This window comes from Malania oleifera, chromosome 1 (assembly GCF_029873635.1).
Source record: "Malania oleifera isolate guangnan ecotype guangnan chromosome 1, ASM2987363v1, whole genome shotgun sequence".
In the NCBI taxonomy this organism is placed as follows: domain Eukaryota; kingdom Viridiplantae; phylum Streptophyta; class Magnoliopsida; order Santalales; family Ximeniaceae; genus Malania; species Malania oleifera.
The window spans coordinates 139,996,796-140,016,596 of NC_080417.1; the positions used below are offsets into that span (position 1 = coordinate 139,996,796).

General features: G+C 34.1%; 1 long non-coding RNA gene and 1 other non-coding gene across 2 annotated transcripts; one reads left to right on the plus strand and one right to left on the minus strand.

The window, feature by feature from the left end:
- Positions 1–1,755: 1,755 nt before the first annotated feature.
- TRNAS-AGA (transfer RNA serine (anticodon AGA)) lies at positions 1,756–1,837 on the minus strand. Its single transcript has one exon. It is a non-coding gene; the product is annotated as a tRNA-Ser (tRNA).
- A 1,355-nt stretch (positions 1,838–3,192) lies between these two features.
- LOC131161673 (uncharacterized) lies at positions 3,193–4,547 on the plus strand. The gene is made up of 3 exons (XR_009138594.1): positions 3,193–3,381; positions 3,462–3,523; positions 4,315–4,547. It is a non-coding gene; the product is annotated as an uncharacterized LOC131161673 (long non-coding RNA).
- The last annotated feature ends 15,254 nt before the right edge of the window (positions 4,548–19,801 follow it).

Sequence of the window (19,801 nt, forward strand, 5' to 3'; positions counted from 1 at the left end):
TCATTATTATTATTATTATTATTATTATTATTATTATTATTATTATTAACCCTTTTACCCTACATCTTAGACCACCCAAATGCATGTTTTGTAATTTGTACACACCCACTTAATGGTATAATTGTATATTATATTTTATTTAAGTCTCCAAATTAATATAAAGTCTCTCTAAATAGGAAATGTTCATTCTTCTTTGCGTAATTACAATAGAGCTTGTACCATAAAATTCTATACTGCACGCAAACATAACGCTTGCTAGCTAGAGAGACTATTGATTTTTCATTAGTTGTATAAATTTTAAAAGGTACATGTCATATAGCTTTTGCAAATTGATGTAATTAAGTTTTGGCTAGATAGATACACAATTAATAACTTAAAACTATGACATGGTTAGTGTTATTCCAGCCAACATATATATAATTAATATGTTATCCATATTTTTGGGAGTTGAAAGTTTAGATTTAAAATATGAATTTGAATGAACTTAGATCAATTGCCACACAAAACTTTTTTTGTTTTTGTTCAAATACAAATCTTAAAATTCATACTTTTAAATACAAGTAAAAACATAACCTATTCTTATGAGTATCTATTAATATTTCCTCATTACATGTTTAGTTAAATAATAAAAAAAATATAAAGTAATTTCTATAAATGTATTTCCAAAATTTTCACCATATATATTTCATTTATTCCTTATTTTCCAAGGAATAAAGAATTCGCGAACCAGATGTAACTTAATGATATATATATATATTAAAAAACCAAAAGAGACAATTTATTGAATATGGTCAAGCAAGAAGCTCGAGATGAGTAGAATACAGAAAGTTGCAATGTCATATAGAAATATAGAAATTATAACAAAAATTAATGCAGAAAATTACGCTCACACTGGAGAAACCAGAGCATTAACTCTTCCCATTCCAGTGAGGAGAAGCAAGACAAAATCTGATTCCACCGAAATAAGTTAAGAAGGATCTTCTTGGTGACCACCCTTCCCATTGAGGCCTTATCCTAAAACATTCTATAGTTTCTTTCTTTTCAAATTTCCCACACAATTGTAGCAGGAATTATGAATTTTAATCCCCTGAAATCTCCTCTAATCTTTGAATCATCCCCAATTAAAAGTTTTTGACTGAGAGACTTTATTGCAACCCAATTTAGATGAAAAGATGCATTAAGGAGTTCCAATTAGATTTGTCTACGGAATTCACAATGCAACAATAAATGGTCCACTATGATTCTCTCATTTTTTAGAAGAAAGCACATTTAAAAGTAGGATGGTATAATCATATACTTATATATATATAAAACTAATTTTTTTTATAAAAAATCATAATCTAAATTATCTTTTTTGTCAATGGGCCCGGGGGGCTTGGGTTTGGTGTCGCACCATAACATCCAAAGTGATGCGATGGCGATTGAAATGTCTGAATTATAATTTTGTTTTTTTAAAGAAGTAGTACGTAAATGAAAAGTGGGATGACATAATCATATATATATATATATATATATATTGATCTTTAAATAAAAACCATAAACTAAGTTATCTTTTAAATTAGATACCCTAATATCTCATTTTTTATAATAGTAGGTAAAGGTAAAATTTATTGACAAAGAATTACTGCGGTCGGGAATTAAGAGCAAAATGCGCAAGACTAAAAGGCGCCAGAGAGATTTGCTTCTTGACCTCTAAAGCATATAATTAGATTACCGTGCTGTTGGGAAAAGAAAAAATGAAAAAATGAAAAAGAGCGTGGACGGCAGGATTCGAACCTGCGCGGGCAGAGCCCACATGATTTCTAGTCATGCCCGATAACCACTCCGGCACGTCCACTTGATGGAATTAGGATTGTCGAAACTCATTAATAAACGTTACAAATGGCAACTAAACGACATCTTGTCGTACAGATTTTAGAACCAGGTACGGATGCAACTGTGGAATTTGAAATCAGAACGGCTTAACAATAAATTTTTTAAGGATTTTAACAAAATTAATTAATTAAACCTACTTACTAATTTGTTAAAGACAGAACAACCCATTAATTCTATTCCTCACCAAGTCAAAGTTGGCTCATAACACCATTAAGAAGTTAATAAATTAAAATCAGCTAAATTTACTAATTTAGGTCTAGTAAAAATTATGACAAATTAAAATAGTTGACCCCTAAATGCATGTAGAGCTATTAGTAAATTACACAATGAATGGTTCCAATAGCTCCACATCTAATGCATTGAATTTGTATGTTTGGTTGTCGAGGAAAATGGGAGAAAAAAAAAATATAGCAAATTCAGGGAACAATATTTTAATTTTGTACATCTTAAAATTTGATTTTTTTAAATTTTTCATAAAATTAGAATATATATTTTTAGTAGTATTTGATATAGAGATAAAATATAGTGAAAAATAAATTTCCTTCATATTTTCCTTTTCTTTCCTTTTTTCAGACAAAATTCTTAATCAAAACTGACCCAGAATGTGTGTATTGTAACGTTAAACGCTCTTGGAAAACAAAATCTCTCTTACATGGGTATTAAAAAACAAAACATTAAGGAAAAAATTATGGTTACCTAAAAATGGGTGGATAAATTTGAATGAATCCTAGTTGGCTTTAATGAATCAACAAGTTGTAGTGCCTGAACGCGGATAAATAAATTTCAGTGACCATATCTAAGTTAAATGTCTTGAATTTTGTAATTGTCCTTGTTAGAGATTTATACTGAAAGACATATTTTACGTAATCGATTTTAGTATTTATTAATAACTTCAATTATTCAATTTTAATGAAAATATTTGTGAGTAATGTTTGCGTGATATTATTTAATGATTATGCATGTGTGTCTTATATTTTATATAGTAAGTGATCTAATATGTAGAGTACGACTTATACACAAAAGACTAGATCATCAGTTCTTATATAATATAAGTTTATTGTTCACAGTCTTAAATGAAATTAGACACACCATTGGTAGGATTGTAGCACAAGACTTTCATAGGTCTGTCTTGAATATTGAAAATAGTACAGTTCCAACTTATTGTGGTAGTACACTTTGTAAGAACCCAAAATATGAAAAATAGGTTTAAATATTAAGAGAGGGGCAAAATTGAAAATTTTCGGGTCAAAGGGTTATAAAAGGAAATTTCCTTTGCTTCTTCGTTAAGAAATCTCAAATATATATATATATATATATATATATATCTCTTTCTCTCTCTCTCTCTCTCTCTAAACCTCTCCTTACTCCTTCTCTCTAGAATTCTTTGCCGATCGTTAATGGAATCGGAAAACGGAAGCTACCACGAGGATCGTGGAAGGATTCTCTACAACTTCTACGGATCGGAATCTCGTTTCGGAGATTTTCAGGTTTCGTCATAAAATCGAGGTAAGACTCGGTTTTCAATTCTGATCCTGTAGATTTGTAGGTAACTGTCTTGTGAACATATTCTGTACTGTAATTTGTAGATTTTGGAACTCGGTTTGCTGTTTAGAGACCTTGGAGTTCGGGATTTGCTTACGGGGTTAAGGTAAGGGGAACTATGTTTATATTAGTTATTTTTGAAATCGGACTCGGTGGAGTTGTGGTCCACGGTCCTGTGTGTGTTTTCGCTACTTATTTGGGGGGATCTAACGGGGAAAACTATGGGTTTTTCATTATTACAGTTTTGGGAAAAAGGGGGCGATGGGCTGAATCTCGGGTTTAGTTGAAAATCGAGTATATGTGTGATTTATATTGTGATATTGGGATGGTCGTGCCTTGACTTTGTTTAAACTGTATTTATTTGGAAAACTATGATTTAGATTACCAAATGAGTGTGGTTTGTTTGGTTATATAAGCATGCATGTGTGTGTGATATGTTGAAATGCTAGTAGGAACGCAGTTCCGAAATTGTCCTAGGTACTGAGAGTATCTAGCTCTATATCCGAGGGCGTGAGCCTATTCCGGCGGATTAGGCCGAAGGGTGTGGATCCACCAGTTTAGCGCCGGTACGATGCCATGGGAGTCGGGGACTAGCCATGTGCCGGTGGCGCCGTGTTCACAGGTTGACTATGGGCCAATGCCGTATGTCGCGGGCCGGCAATGGGTCAAAGAGTGTGACGACACTGAGGATTACTGATCATGTGTATGTATTATGACTGGGCTGCGTATAAATGGCTGCCGTATGCTTGCGTGTATGCACTGTGTGAATTAATACTGGATTGCATTCAATTGCGTGTATGTTGTATCATGATAACACTCAAATGACACACACCGATATAACCTGCGTTCTTCCTTACTGAGAGGTGTCTCACCCCTACTGTACGTACATTTTTACAGGTCCTTCAGGTAACCGGAACTAGTGTCATGGTGTAGGGAGCGTAGTGGCCGGTGTACTGCGTTAGCGCTTGGGTAAGTGCTAAGACTATAGTTTTGTTGGGTTGCCATTTTGAGTTGTATTTGGGCACCCAGTTTGTACGTTTTGTTAGAACCATGTTCTGCTCTTATATAGACTCTGGTATAATACTGCATATGTTGATATAAAATGACTTTTTCCGTTGCGTATATGATTATGATTGGATGTGTTTAGGGTGCCTGGGAACCTCACGGGGTTGGACCCTCATCCTTTGTACTGTATCTGTGATGATTTGTATGATACAGAGACAGGTTGGATTATATTTTCACCCTCGAGTCCCATTTCCGGGTTCGGGGCGTGACACACTTTGTGTGTATTGAACTAGATCGTCTTGGGGTAATTGTTTTCATACTGACTATAAAAAACAATTAATATCTCATGGTTATTATGAGTGCTTATGCTATTAATCCTGATATGATTATTGGACACGTGCATATAATATTTATTACTTTGATTCATAGAAGAGTGAAATTTCTTATGGGTCAAAAAATTCAGTGAGTTCGGTAATGACATTATGTGTATGGTGAATATTAGTTATTGATGGAATCCACGTCATGGTATCGGGATCGATGATACCCTCTTGAGAAACCTTATAAGTTTTGATTGTGTCAAACCCTACAGGTGGATTTTGAATCCGATACATCAAATAAGTTAAGTGGAAGGTCTCAAGAACTTAATATGTCAATTAATTAAATTGTCAGTAATTTAATTTAATATACGAGTATCTGTAATATTTACGTGGAGAGATAAATAAGCATTTAATAATAGGAGTTCGAAAATTAATTTCGAATATGACAGGAAGTGCAATTATAATTCTTTAGTGGTATGAATTACAATTAACGTAAATAAGGATGAATTCGGATCGGATTAGGAATTCTTAATTACGTGGGAAGCCCTAGTCATATTTGCCTAGAGGTCCTTGCTATAGCCTATATACACACGCTTCATTTAGCAACTAGGGTTAGACGAGCGAACTATCACAAAGGCAAATGTTTTCGTGAGAGACCGCTTACGAGCCCACTCTCTCAAGAGCAGGGCGTGTTCAAGGAATACAGTAGAAGATTCCTAGTCATCTTCAATAGCTCGTTTTCGCACTTGCAAATTCGGGATCAAACTAGACAGATTTCGCAGGTATAATCCTAATCATGTAATTAGGGTTTGCATGATCAAAATTTTTTTGGTTATCCGTATACACTACAATCGGATCTTAGGGCTATTCCGCAAGTCCCTACATTATCCGTCATTCCATTATGATAAAAATATTTAAATTATATATGAGAGTACGAATTTCATAACTTGAATTTAAATTTGTATAGATTTAAACCGAACTTGTTTCAATTTTTTATTGCATTTTTATCAAAATATTCACGCAAAATTCAAATCTAAGACGTAAATTTCAAATTTGTATACATGGGATAAAGATTATCAGTTTTATAGTATTAACCATATATGATATCATGCTACTATTTGAATGCATTAAAAGTGTGGGAGTCACATTTAGTATATGTTTGGATTAAGGATTTTACTTTGGGAAAGGGAAAGAAAAAGAAAATAAGATGGAAACTAATTTTTATTTTTATTTTCCTCTTTTATTTAATACTAACAAAAACAAAAATTTATTTTACTATAACTCAAAATTAGAAAAAATAAATAAATAGTAATGATGTATAAAATTAAAATTTTTGTTCATTGATTTGGTATATTTTTTTATTTTCTTTCTTACCTTTCTTGATAACCAAACATGAAAATATGAATTTCTTGATCTTTTTTCTTTTTGTTATTAGATTAAACTCATCATGTTGTTTGGAATAATTTTTAATAGCATTGATGGCATACGTAGTTTATTAATTTTATTTCTAAATTTTAAAATTGTTTTAAGAAAGCATCAATTGAATCAATCAATTTCTTGTAGAACTCAAAAAACGTTAACGAAAAGAAAGGAAAGTATCAAGCAATTCACATTTTTATATCTGGTTGTCAAGGAAAATGGAAAAGAAAATAAAAAATACACCAAATTTATGAATAAATTTTTTTGATTCTATATGTCATTAATATTTAATTTTTTCATATTTTTAATTAAAATAAAATTTCATTTTTAATAGTATTTAGAGTCCGTTTGGATCAAGAATTTTGTTTGGAAAAAGGAAAGAAAAAGAAAATAAAAATGAAACTCATTTTCCCTTATATTTTCTTTTTATATAAAATGTTATCGAAAATGAAAGTTTGTTTTAATGTTGACTTTTTGAGTCCGATCCCTGATTTTGATAATGACAAACCGCATGTTACTAATGTGTGTGCCTAAGTACTTAAACAAATTAATTATTTAGATTACACACATGAAGTGAAGTAGAAGCGAGAAAGAGCTTAAACGAGCACGTACTCTTAGCATATTCCATAAGAATATGAAGAGCAAAAGAAAGAAGAAGAAGATTTTTATTGTAAATGCATTTATGTTTTAAATTTGACTTGTAATAATACATAGCATGCATGATATGGATAAAATCTCAGTGATAACCATAAACTGACCATAGGGATTGGAGCTACAGGACCTTAGGGATTGGTCGACCGATGTCGAATTTTTAGGGGTAGCTCAAAGACCATAAACTGACTTTATGTCCCAATTTTTCACGTGAAAAGTTCCCTGTAACTTAAAAATAAGAATTATGTGAGAAGGGGTGACTTTTGATAGAAATATGGACTGAATTGCACAAAGTTGGTGTGTTCGGTCGATTGGACCCCCCCAGGGTCAAAAGTTGACCAGTTGGTCGACCATTTCTAAATGAACTGCAATGCTCTGGTCGATCGAATTGGCAGGTGGGAAATCCCAATGCTCTGGTCAATCGAACTCCTAGTAGTAAAATGACTCGGTCAACCGAACGTTCAACTTCGGTCAACCGAACTTAGCTCGGTTGACCGAAACTCAGAGGTTCTCAAATCGCTTGAAGTCTGGTCGACCATCTCTTCAATTTAAAAACCCCCTGGTCTACTAAACTGAGCAACCCGATCGACCGAACCTTAAAAATGATCGACCAACCCTCTTGAGTTGCTCAAATTTTACCGAGGTTAAAACGTGGTTAATTTTATTAACCATACTTAAACTTTTTCCAAAATTCCCTCCGTGTCCCCAACAATTCAAATTTTTGAAAACTTCATATATATCCCTTCATTTGTGCAGATTAGGGGGTGATTAGCAAATAAGAATATCAAAAATCCTCTAAATCTTTTTATACTCCCATTTGCCATATTACATATTTTTCAAGCCAAAGTTTTCACACACTTTTTGATTCATCTTTGCAAAACCATCTTTGATAAAGAGTGCGTTTATTGTATTCTTTTCATTTGCATTATTGTTACAACTTGAAGAGTGAATATATTTGTGTGTTTTAAACATTATTTTAAAGCTAGCATACTCTCTCAACTATTATTGTTGAAATTATTTTTTAGAGATTTGGTTTGAGTTGATTCCAGATTATTTCATTGATAAATATTATCTTGGGATAACTCTTTTCAGCTTGAGAATCTTGACACTTTTGTTTCAAGATTTAAAGGCTAGTGTTTGTGCTTATTGAAAATTTTTTTTAAGAAGCTAATTTTCACTATCTCCTGAGTTCATTGCTGAAGATATTTTTGTGGAGAAAAAGATAGTTGAAGTATAAATCTTTGAAATATGTTTTATTGACTTCAGTTTGTTTAATTCAAAGATTTATCTTTACAGTATCTCTCATATTATTTGATTGATATATTCTTTTGAGAGATTAAGTCCATAGATTCAAATTTTTATTGTTCTTAACTTTGAAAACATCTTTATTAAGATATTTGATTAGGATGTTAGAAAGTCCTTTGATCATCTGTTGATTATAATACCTTAAATCAAAGGTTTTATTCTCAAATATACACATTGTTGAGAATTAACACATTGGTTAACAAAATCTCACTTGAACTTAATATCCTATCATATGTGAGTGCATTAGTTAATTGAGCATAGAGGTACATATTTGCTTAGTGTAAGAAGTACATTTGTTTGTACGCAAATTTGATTTTCTGTTGTATTCTAGGCGTGGGTCTGTGAAAAGTCTTGGATTGACTTTAATCTGGTTAAGAAAGTTAGGTGCACCATCTTGGTAAGATGTTGTATTCGGCGTCGCTCCACTCGTAAAGTGAGCCCTTAGTGGAATCCTCTTACTTGTGAGCTTGAGGCGGGGACGTAGGCAGTATTGGCTGAACCCCGATAATATATCGTGCGTATACTTTATATTTCCGCAATTTATTTTCTACACTTTCTTTTTTAGCAATGTATGTTGTATGCTTGATTTATTATATGCTTCACATGTGTTGATTGGGTTTACGATTATTTAGACAGACCTTAGGTTGCAGTTTTACTGTTGTTCGAATTTAGTTAAATCTAAGAGAAAATTTTTAAATACTCAATTCACCACCCTCTTGGGAATACACAAATTCTAACATTTAATAGGACTAAAAATTTGGAAAAACTAAATATCAATTATGTGTAAAATCATTTTTTTTTTCTCATTTTCTTTGATAACAAAACATGAAAATATAGATTCTTGGTTATTTTCCTTTCCTTTCCCTAATATTTTTTGAATTTCAAATGTAGCCTTAATATAAAAGAAAATTATATTAAAAAATGAGTTTCCTCCTCTCTTTCCTTTCCTTTCATTTCCCTAGATAAAATTTTTTATCTAAACACACCCTAATATTTCTTTGAAATAGTTCAGACTTATCAACCATCTTATTAAATGCAAAATCTTTTTTAATTCCTAGCTTAACAAGTTCTAATGACATTTCTTGAATTTTGTCATTCCCATATGCTCATTATCTATACAAATAGATAAATAAATAAACAAATCAATTCATTATTATAATATTTTTGTTAAATCAGAGATGATTCAATTTATTGAACTTGAAAGCATGTATTACTTACAAAATTCATATATAAATTTTCTTCAAAATGAATGAATCCAATTAATATTCGTATTCTAACCATAATGTTGTTATGGATCTATATTTATAAATAAATAAATAAATAAATTTATTGTTTTATAAATATTTTTATTTTTTTTACTTTTTTTATGGATCACTAAAGACAAAAAAAAAAAAAAAGAGAAAATCCAGCATAATTTTCCTTTTATTTTCTCAATATTTTTTGGAGTTAGAGAAGAGAGTAAATTAAACTTGGTGAAACAAAGTAAAAAGTGAAAATCCGAGCACCTTGTCCCTGAAGTGGTTGTGATGGGACGAATGTTAAGTAGAGGCCCAGTAAAAGAGTTGGACCCATATTGGGCCGAAGAAATTATGGGAACTTGTTCATGTATGGGCCTCTTAGCTATGAAGTCAACCTGCGGAACATGGGCTCAGACCACGTATACATAAAACTTCAATGTCACTATAATCTCTAATCCACGAATTCTTAATTGGGTTGGACCATGGCCCATCTCGTAGCCACATAATTTCTTTATGAAAAAAAAAAAATGAAAGTGGAATAAACGAGAAAATCTCAATTAAAAAGTCAAAGAGGGAATTCTTAGTAGGTGATACATATTTATTTTATTTATTTATGAAAGTTAATTTGTATGAGGCAATAAGCAATACAACTTTTGCCTAGATTGATTGATCATATATAGTTCTTGATTGTCTTTAGGGTATGCCCGCAACCAAACATTCCTAAACCGAAGCTCTCTACTCTAAAAGTCAAGATATGCCTCTTCTTTAGCTTTTCCTTCTCCCTTTTCTTTTTCCTTTTCCCGGAAAAAGAGAGAGGGAGTGAGAATGAATTTTCCAAGAAAGTTTTCAAAGCGAGGTATTTTTAGATTCTTTGAACTTTTGGTGAGACTGGAAAGCGTGAGTAAGGAGGCAAGCAGGTCTCTGGAGAATTTCCATTCCGGTAACTTTCACATTCTCAACTCTCATCGCCATGCCATGAAACACACACACACACACACACACACACACACATATATATGGTCATGCATGTGGAGAAATAGACATTGTATATTAATATAACAATAATTTAAATGAAAAAAGTTACATAAAAAATTTATGTTATTCCATTAAATAGGATATAAAGTAGAACTTTTCATAATAAAATTTAGAAGTAATTATTGCTTGTCTATTTTTTTTTTTTTTTAAAGGGTAAAAGGCTTTATTAAGGAAAATAAAGAAGTTAAAGGAAGTGAATAGAGAGAGTTATTGGGCTACTAAGGACCACCCACATAGTCGGTAAAGAGAAAAAATAAAATTGTATGAAATAAAAAGATATTGAACAACCACAACACAAGAAGTTTATGTGGTTCTACCATAATCCTTTTCTAGCCTTGAGAAGAGAAATGTGTTAGAAGAAGAGCTTAAGATTTAATCTTTTTTGCAAAATTGCTCTATTGTCTTGAACTTACACTTCATAAGGCACAATTCATCTCTTCCTACAGAACAATGAGATCCTACTCTTTATATAGATAAAGTATTCATATAACGACGAACCACCTGGTAAATAATCATGCTACAACAATAACCATACAAGGAGTCTTAAAGAAAAAACGTCCAAGTTGCAAAGTCTACCATGCGTGTCTAAGAATAGCATGGAAATTCTATCGGTGTCAAAAGATTATTTATGCTCCATGCAAAGATCAATTTATGTACAAACAACCTTCTTCCTTTTCCTTTTCATCTTTATTTTATTTCACTTTGTCATTTGAATAAGTTGAGATCACTAAATGGGCCAAACCAATTAAAAAAACCTCCTCTTCAGACACATGTGGTATAATTATCGATCTCATATCCTCAACCTTTATAAAAATCTCTACTTGTTAGCTAGTATACCATCAAATTTACCTCTAGCTTGAAACATAGAGAAGACCTATATGACAATTCCTTCTCTATTGAAAACATCATCCTACTTTCGTTGAAGTAGAATTTGGTTTATGTTTCCCCCACAACCTTTCACCTTACTGTAAAGATTTTTTTTTTTATGCACTTATTCTACCTATATTTTTCATTAGTATAGAACCATTTAACTTTAACAAAATTTCTTACTCGGGGTCTCTTCATCACCATAAGTGCATTCTTTGATATTTGAATATACGTACCTTGACTGATAAACTTATTACCTCTAGAATATAATTTTAAGAGCAAAATCAAGTTTTCTTTTAAATTTGTGGTATGTGCATAATAATTTCAAAGAGTTCTCACAACACTACCGTATATCTTTATTTGGACACAACCACCTCATGTCATATTAGAGTTTGAATTGTTTCTTGTTGTCACATAATTACCCTAGTATATATCATAAGAACACAACCTTAATCAATGTTAGTAAATATGATGAGTTGCACCACTATGAAAAATTTATCTTTCAACAACACATACACTTCGCCAAAACTAATGGAAATGGACTTTTCTATTGGATTTGCTTCACCTCCATGTTTGTAATGCTGCATTCTTTCTAGGCATATCCTTTCTTTCCCCAATGTCAACAAAAAAGTCTACAATTTCAAGTTTCTAAATGTCTTCTTGATGATATGCCATGTTCACTCAACCATTCTCTAGAAGCAAGAGCTTCATTTCCATCGAACTTGCAACTCTTTGTGGTTGCACTTCTCCAAAGTTCATTAATTGACCAATAATATGATTGTTATATCATCCAATTGAAGTTGATTTTCCTCAGAGTAACTAAAGTTCATGATATAACCATTATAACTATATGACAACATGTAAAGTCACTGCCTTTTCTTCATTTTACATCATAAAAATGCTCTCTAGTTGATTTAGTATGTCATAGAAGTCATTCAAGAGATTCTACACTTTACCACTTTCACTCATCTTTGAGGAATGAAACTACCTCTTTATTAGAATTTGATTGAAGAGAGATTTAGTTTAATATAAACTTTTCAATCTTTCCCATAAATTTGCAGCCGTTTTTTAATTTTTTATATTGAACAAGGTATCATTTGATAAAGACTAACAAATTATAAAAATTGCTTGCATGTCATTTTATTCCCAATCACCATTGAACATCTTTTCTAGATTTTTTCCTTCTTAAGCATGCTTTGTGTTTCCCAAGTTATATCAACATTCATGGACCTTCAACTTCATGGATCTTCAACTTCCATAGTTCAAAGCTCATTTTATTACTAAATTTCTCTACCTCGAGCTCATTGCTTGCATCCTTCTCCATTTTTTCTTCAAGCAATTATTTCACCCTTCTCACTAATGGAAACCACAACTCTGATACCACTTTGTTGGGCCACAAGGACTGCTATCACTGCAATTAGTTAAGTGACAAAATAAAATTATAAGAAATAAAATAATACTGAACAACCAAAACAAAAGAAGTAGTTTACATGGTTTGACACTTGCTGTCACGGGCCAACTATTTTCACACCTTTGTGAAATGGTCGTACAACGCTAGTTAAAACACTCTTACTTAACTAGCCAACCTATTGTTTACCAATATTCATCCACGAAACACTTTCATTAGCATTCAATCAAATAGCAACGGAAACAGTAAGCATTCATGAAAGCAGTGGGAAGCAAGTAGTAAACATTGAAGCAACGCAATTCATTAACAACAACTCCATTGACATTGTGTGTTTAGCGAGGGAGACAAGTAGGCTAAACATATTGATAATAGCTAGTGAGTTTTACAATATTGATGAACACTCACCCTCTCCTAAAGAGGTTTTTATGTAAATATCATACTGCTACTAGAAAACATCAAAGTGACTGAGGAGTCATACTGCCTTATTTGACATACAAAGAAACTACTAGCAAGAAATAACCCTACACTAGTATTTACATGATTGAAACTCATTCCAAGCACACAAGAGAAGCGGTCATAGGCAAGTATAATACTTTGAACAAGCTTAGCTCGTGACACTCCCCCACTTATGCAGTCGATGTCCTCATAGACTTTGGCGCTAGGTACACTTCAACTTTGTCCACGAACTGTTGCATATCTTCTGTAGAAATTCAGCTGATTTCTTCATCACCAAGGCCTTTCCACTTCACTAAGAACTCATGTCGCTTATTCCTTGAGGATATGAAATCCCTATCTGCAAGGATATCTTCAACTTCACGTTTGTTAGGTTGCACTGTCTTCAACTCTGCTCTGTTTGACTGACTTTTGCTTAGATCATCGGTGTCGGCGTTGAATGACTTAAGGAAGCTGACTTGAAACACATGATGCACTACGTTGAAGTGCTACAATCTTCTTCCTTGATCTACTCACTTCTTCATCTGCTTAGAAGCTTTCTCTAGATAGGCTCGGGCAAACTTTGCATTTTGTCTCCATTCTGTGGTAAAGATGTACGCCTTGGGACTCTTTCCTCTGTACGACTCACACACTATGTGAGGTAACAATGGTTGTTTGCCTGTAACAAGCTCAAAAAGGCTCTTGTTGGTTGTTGAGCGCCTTTGGGCATTTAAATAGAATGAAGACACATTAAGTGGTTGCACCCAATTCTTTTCATTGTCATTGACGAAACGACACAAGTACTCTTCTAGTAGCCCTCTGAATCTCTTCGTCTATTCATCAGTGATAACTCGAAGAGATGCCAAGATGTGAATCAAGGATCTTGAAAAATGTTCAGTTAAGAAGTTGTCAGTAAACATTGAGTCTCAGTCACAAACACTGTCTTGGGGAACACCCCAATATTTCACAACATTCACAAGGAACAATTGTGTCATATTTTCTGCCGAACAGTACTTTGGTGCGGCCATGAGCATACCATACTTCGAAAACCTGCTTACACCCATAAGTATAGATCTTGCATCTCCCACTCTGAGTAGATTGGTGTTGAAGTCCAGTGAGACACTTTCCCACGGTGTGGATGGTATTGGTATGGGCTTCCGCAGCCCTACACTCTTCTTCCGCTCCACCTTGTCTTGTTGGCAAGTGAGACATGTTCAGGTATAATGAACTACATCATCATGCATGTGTGGCCAATAATACCTCTGCTTCAGTAGTCCTGTCATTGGAGTTATTCTCCACAAATACCCCTCAACGAACTTCCTGTAATAGTTAATTAGGCCAATAAAGGAACACAACTCTTTCATTATTGTAGGGATCTTCCATTCTTGAATTTTCCTTACCTTATCCATATCCCTTCGAATACGAGCTTGCTCAACCACATGACCTAGGAATTTGTTGCTCCGCTAAGCAAAATAGCACTTTTTTTCTTCACATACAAACTGTTTCCCCTCATCTTGTTGAACACCTTCCATAGATGCTCTTTATGTTTCCTCTGAAACAACACCGATGCTCCCAATGGTGCTTTGGAAGGGCGAACACATCCCGCTTCCAACTCATCTAGTTGTTTCCCTAACTCTACTAACTCTAGAGGTGCCATCCGACATGGCCCTTAGCTGGTGGTTTCACTCCTGGCAACAGCTTGATATCATGCTCCACAATCCATTATGGAGGCAAGTTGTGAGGCAACTTATCTGAAATCACCTTATTGTACTCAACCAACACCGCTTGGATGGTCGTAGGCACCAGCTCTTGGTCTACTTCCTCATCTACCACCACTATGGCAAGATGTGTCTGCTTACCCTTTCTTTATCCCCTCTATAGTTGCATGGCTAAAAGGGACTTCCCATCGACTCCTTTTGTTGCAACGACTTGCACCATGTACAAGTGATCTCCTATCAGAGACAAGGAACTAGCAGAAGGCATCAACATTGCCTTCGTCCCCCTTAGGAATTCCATTCCCAAGATGACTGGAAAGTCATCCAATGGCAATGATGTGAAATTCTCATGAACTTCCCATTAACCAAGCTTCACAGTCACTTGCTTGACTATTCCTAGAGTATGCTAGGCTACAGAATTTACCGCTTTTATGCATATTATATCCTTCTCCAAGGATAAATTGAGTCTTCATGTTTCCAGTTGTGAAACAAAATTATTAGTAGCTCCAGTACCTACCATAGCGCGAGTACTCTTCCAAGTGATCCTTAAGTTTACAAACATTAGTCCTTTTGCTTATGTAACTTTAGGAGCATAGCACCCATCCTAGGGGAGTATCACCCTTTCCCCCCTTGCTTTCCACCACTTGTTCCGAAGTGAAAGCTTGTAAGGCATTGAGTAAGCCGTTGTATGGGCACTTCACAACTCTGCAAGGGCCTCCACACAACTAGCATGAAATTCTACTTTTCCCCTTTCCATTGGGTGTGTTGAATCCACGAGACGAAGAAACTTCCTTTGAGGTTGATGTTTTATAGTTGGCTCCCCCACTCTTGGGTTTGCCTTTCTTGAATGACTTTCCACTATTTCCCTCTCTGCTAAACCCTTTAGACGAAGCGGTATTATCCCCAGCGTAGTCAGTCGGCGTTTTGCAGTAGCTTGTGCAGTAGACAAGTTTTGAACTCTTTGCATATGAAGTTCATTTTTTACCCATGGTTTCACCCCCTTAAGAAAATTGAACAGCTTATCCTTCTCTAACATGTCCCTGATATCCAACATCAAATTAGAAATTTATTTCACATATTCCCTTATTGACCTAGTATGCTTGAGGTCTCTCAGCTTTTTCCTAGCATTGTACTCAACGTTCTTAGGAAAGAATTAGGCCTTGAGTTCTCTCTTCAAGTCTGCCCAACTATCCTTTACACAACATCCAATTTCAATTTCATTGTACTTGGTAGGCCACCACAATTTGGCGTCACCAACCAAATACATGGTCACAATATCCACCTTCACCTGTTCTAAGGCCATCCACACAACATGAAAGTACTGCTCTACATCAAACAAGAAGTTCTCCAACTCCTTGGCATCACGGGCACCCCCATCCTTGGCATTACGGGCACCCCTATACGTCCTGGGTTCGGGTACCTTGGTATTGCTAACTCTCGGAGTGTTGGAGTTCCCCATAGTAAGAACCATCAAATTCATCTTTGCATCCAAATCAGCTATCCGCGATTGCAAAGTTTCCACTATATAGGGAAAGTCCTCTGACATCTCACCTAACAAACTTACTTGATGCTTTAGTGATCCCATCACTTCATCAACAAGTTCCCTCATCTGGGCCACCTCTGCGGCCACAATGTTGGCTATTGTCTCAGCCTGTGCTTCCAGCACGCTAGTTCTCTTAGCATTGGTTGGTGTCATGGTCACTTACCAAAGCTATCCCAAAATCTCACAACGAAGGTAATTGAATTCCCAATACGAAGCTCTAATACCAAGTGTCACAGGCCAACTATTTTCACACCTTAGTGAAAAGGTCGTGTGGCGCTAGTTAAATCACTCTTACTTAATTAGCCAGTCTATCGCTTACCAACATTCATCCATGAAATACTTTCATTAGAATTCAATCAAATAATAGGAGAAACAATAAACAATCATGAAAGCAGTGGTAAGCAAGCTGTAAACATTAAAGTAACGCAATTCATTAACAACACCATCGTTGACATTGCGTGTTTAGCGAGGGAGGCAAGTAAGCTAAACAAGTTGACAATAGCTAGTGAGTTTTATAAGACTGATGAACACTCACCCTCCCTAAAGAGGTTTGTATGTATATATCATCCTAACACTAGGAAACATCAAAGTGACTGAGAAGTCATACTGCCTTATTTGGCATACAAAGAAACTACTAGTAGAAAATAACCCTACAATATTTATATGATGGAAATTCATCACTGGCACATGAAACAAGCAGTCATAGGCAAGCATAATGCAAAAAAAAAAACAAAAAACAAAAAGACGACGACAACAACAAAAGTGTTTATCGGTTTTGTCTCCATAATTATGAAAAAAATGAAATATATACTATTTTATTATGTATTATAATATATTAATTATTAGTGAAACATAATTCAATTATAGAATGAAGAAGAAGAACCATCTATTAATTTGAAATAAGATTAAAAACTAAAAATACTAATTTAATTAATAATATTTTAATATAAATTAATATGATAATTATATGTTATAAATATTGTTGCAGCCAAAGTCAGGGATTGGCTTGAGAGATTTTTTATGCAACAAATATAAATTAAAAACAAGATTATTGTTAATAAAAATAATATTATATTATTTTTAAATTAATAAAAGTATTTAAATATTAATTGAATTGTTAATTAAAAATTAGCCATATATTATTTTACTATGCATTAGCCTATTAATTATTAATAAAATATAATTAAATTTTGGAATGAATAAAATGAACTATCTATAAATTTAAATTAACACTAAATAAATTAAAATTTTGACTTCGGTTAGTAATATTATTTTTAACATAACTTAAGGTGATAATTGTATGTTATAAGTATACATTAATAATAAGAGTATTGTTAATTAATAAATAAGAATTTATATTATTTTAGTTAATAGAAAGTATTTAAATTTTAAAATAGAAAATTAATATTATCAGTGGTATGGCTTGGTGTCTGGATATGAGGAAGGCTGTTTTCCGGGGGCGAGATAACATATCTGTGAGAACATTATGATCGCCTTTTTTATGCTTCACGGAGAAGTCATATCGGGAAAACCAGTCTTTGAGTCTGAGAATCTGTGGATTAGGGAGAATCTTGTTTCGGAATTCAAGCATCTTCGGGAAAGATGAGTTGTCCATTTCAATTGTGAAGTGTTTTGATCTGACGTAGAAGTCAAATTTTTGAATTCCATTTTTCACCGCAATTATCTCTTTGAACACAGTGTGATAGTGCTTCTGAGAATCTTTGAATTCTCCACTTGCGTGTCCGCAATAGGACCTTTTGTCATCCTTATCTTCAAGTAGTAGGGCACCCCAATAATGGTCACTTGCGTCTGACTGGAGGATAACATTTCCTGTGGATGGAATAGTTAGAGGCGGTGGATCCTTGGCAGCTTTTTTCAAGTACTTGATAGCATTTGTCTGGTCAAGGCCCCATGGGGGTGGTTTCTTTTTCAACAGCTGTGACAGGGAGCTGGTGTGATGGCTTGCATGTGGGATGAAGTCTCTGATGTAATTAATTATTCCAAGAAATTGTTGAATATCTTTGACAGAAAGATTAGCATCTGGAAACTGCAGTAATTGCTCTGCGAGATGCGGACCTGGATAGATGGTTCAGTGGGAAATTTTCATCCCTAGAAAATCAATTTCTTTTGTCCAATCACGCTTTTCTTTTCTGATAACATTATCCCGTACTGTGATGCTAGCTGGTGGAAATGATCAAGAAGTTGATGGTGATCTGCAAGACTCTTTGAAAACAATAATATATCATCGATGTAAATCAGAGTACTATGCAGAATAGGATTAAAGATCCTAGTCATCACTTTTTGAAACAGTGACGGCGCGATCTTTAAGCCGAAGGGCAAAACTGTCCATTGGAACTGTTCATTCGGAATACAGAACGCTGTCTTGTATTTGTCATCTGGGTGAATGCCGAGTTGCCAAAATGCACCTTTTAGATCGAACTTCGAAAATATTTCTGCTTCAGCAAGATGGATGAATTGTGTTCTGGCTTTTGGAATAAGGAACTTGTCATCCCTGATGAACATATTTAACGGCTTGTAATCAATAACCAATCTCTTTTTTCTTCTAATTTTCTCTGATCTTTTTTCAACATAGAATGCTTGACATGCCCAAGAGGAATTGGTTGGTTCAATGAGACCTTGTTTCAACAAAGAATAACATTCTTCTCTGGCTAGCTTGAGGTCTGATGGAGTCATTCCCGGATGGGTGGCTTTAGTCGGACTAACATCGTCATTGAGTTTGAAGGGAATGTGGATGAAAAAATCTGGGTTTTTCCAAAGTGGACGATCATGAATGAACTGATCATGACTTTCTGCACATAACTTCAGAAGTTTGTTTTGAATGGGCTGAAAATCTGGAGAAGAATACGAAAGAGAATAAATCTTGTTTGTCTGGGTAAAAGGCTTGAATTCTCTTTTGTACTTAATTCCAGTGGGAAGAATTCTTAAGGATTTTGAAAGACAATAAACATCCCATCCTAATAAAACATCCTTTTGAGGAAGTGGACTACCGATAACCTGAGTCCAAATGATGCAATTAGGAAGGAGTTTAATCCCAATTTTCCTTTTAGAAATCAAAGTGGTTGTAAAAATTTGATCATTAACAGATCTGAAAAATTGAGTATGGGAAGACCAACAATCTGGTGGTAAGACTTTAGGATTGATCATGGTCTTATGAGATCCTGTATCAATGAATGCAACAGCAGGAATGGGTTTACCATGTTTTTCAGGAAGGAGCTGGATTTGAACATGAGGACTAATATGAGAATCTTGAGAGAAGAGAATAGGCTCGACTGGTTGGATCTGAAGAGATTCGTCCGAGTGATCATCAATGTCTGAATCAGAATCTTCTGAATCAGTGAGGACGAGAATAGTTTCTTCAGTCATCTCTTCTTATTCTGAAAGAACAGATTCTGCATCTGCATCAAGTTCTTCATTCTGTAACTGTTGGG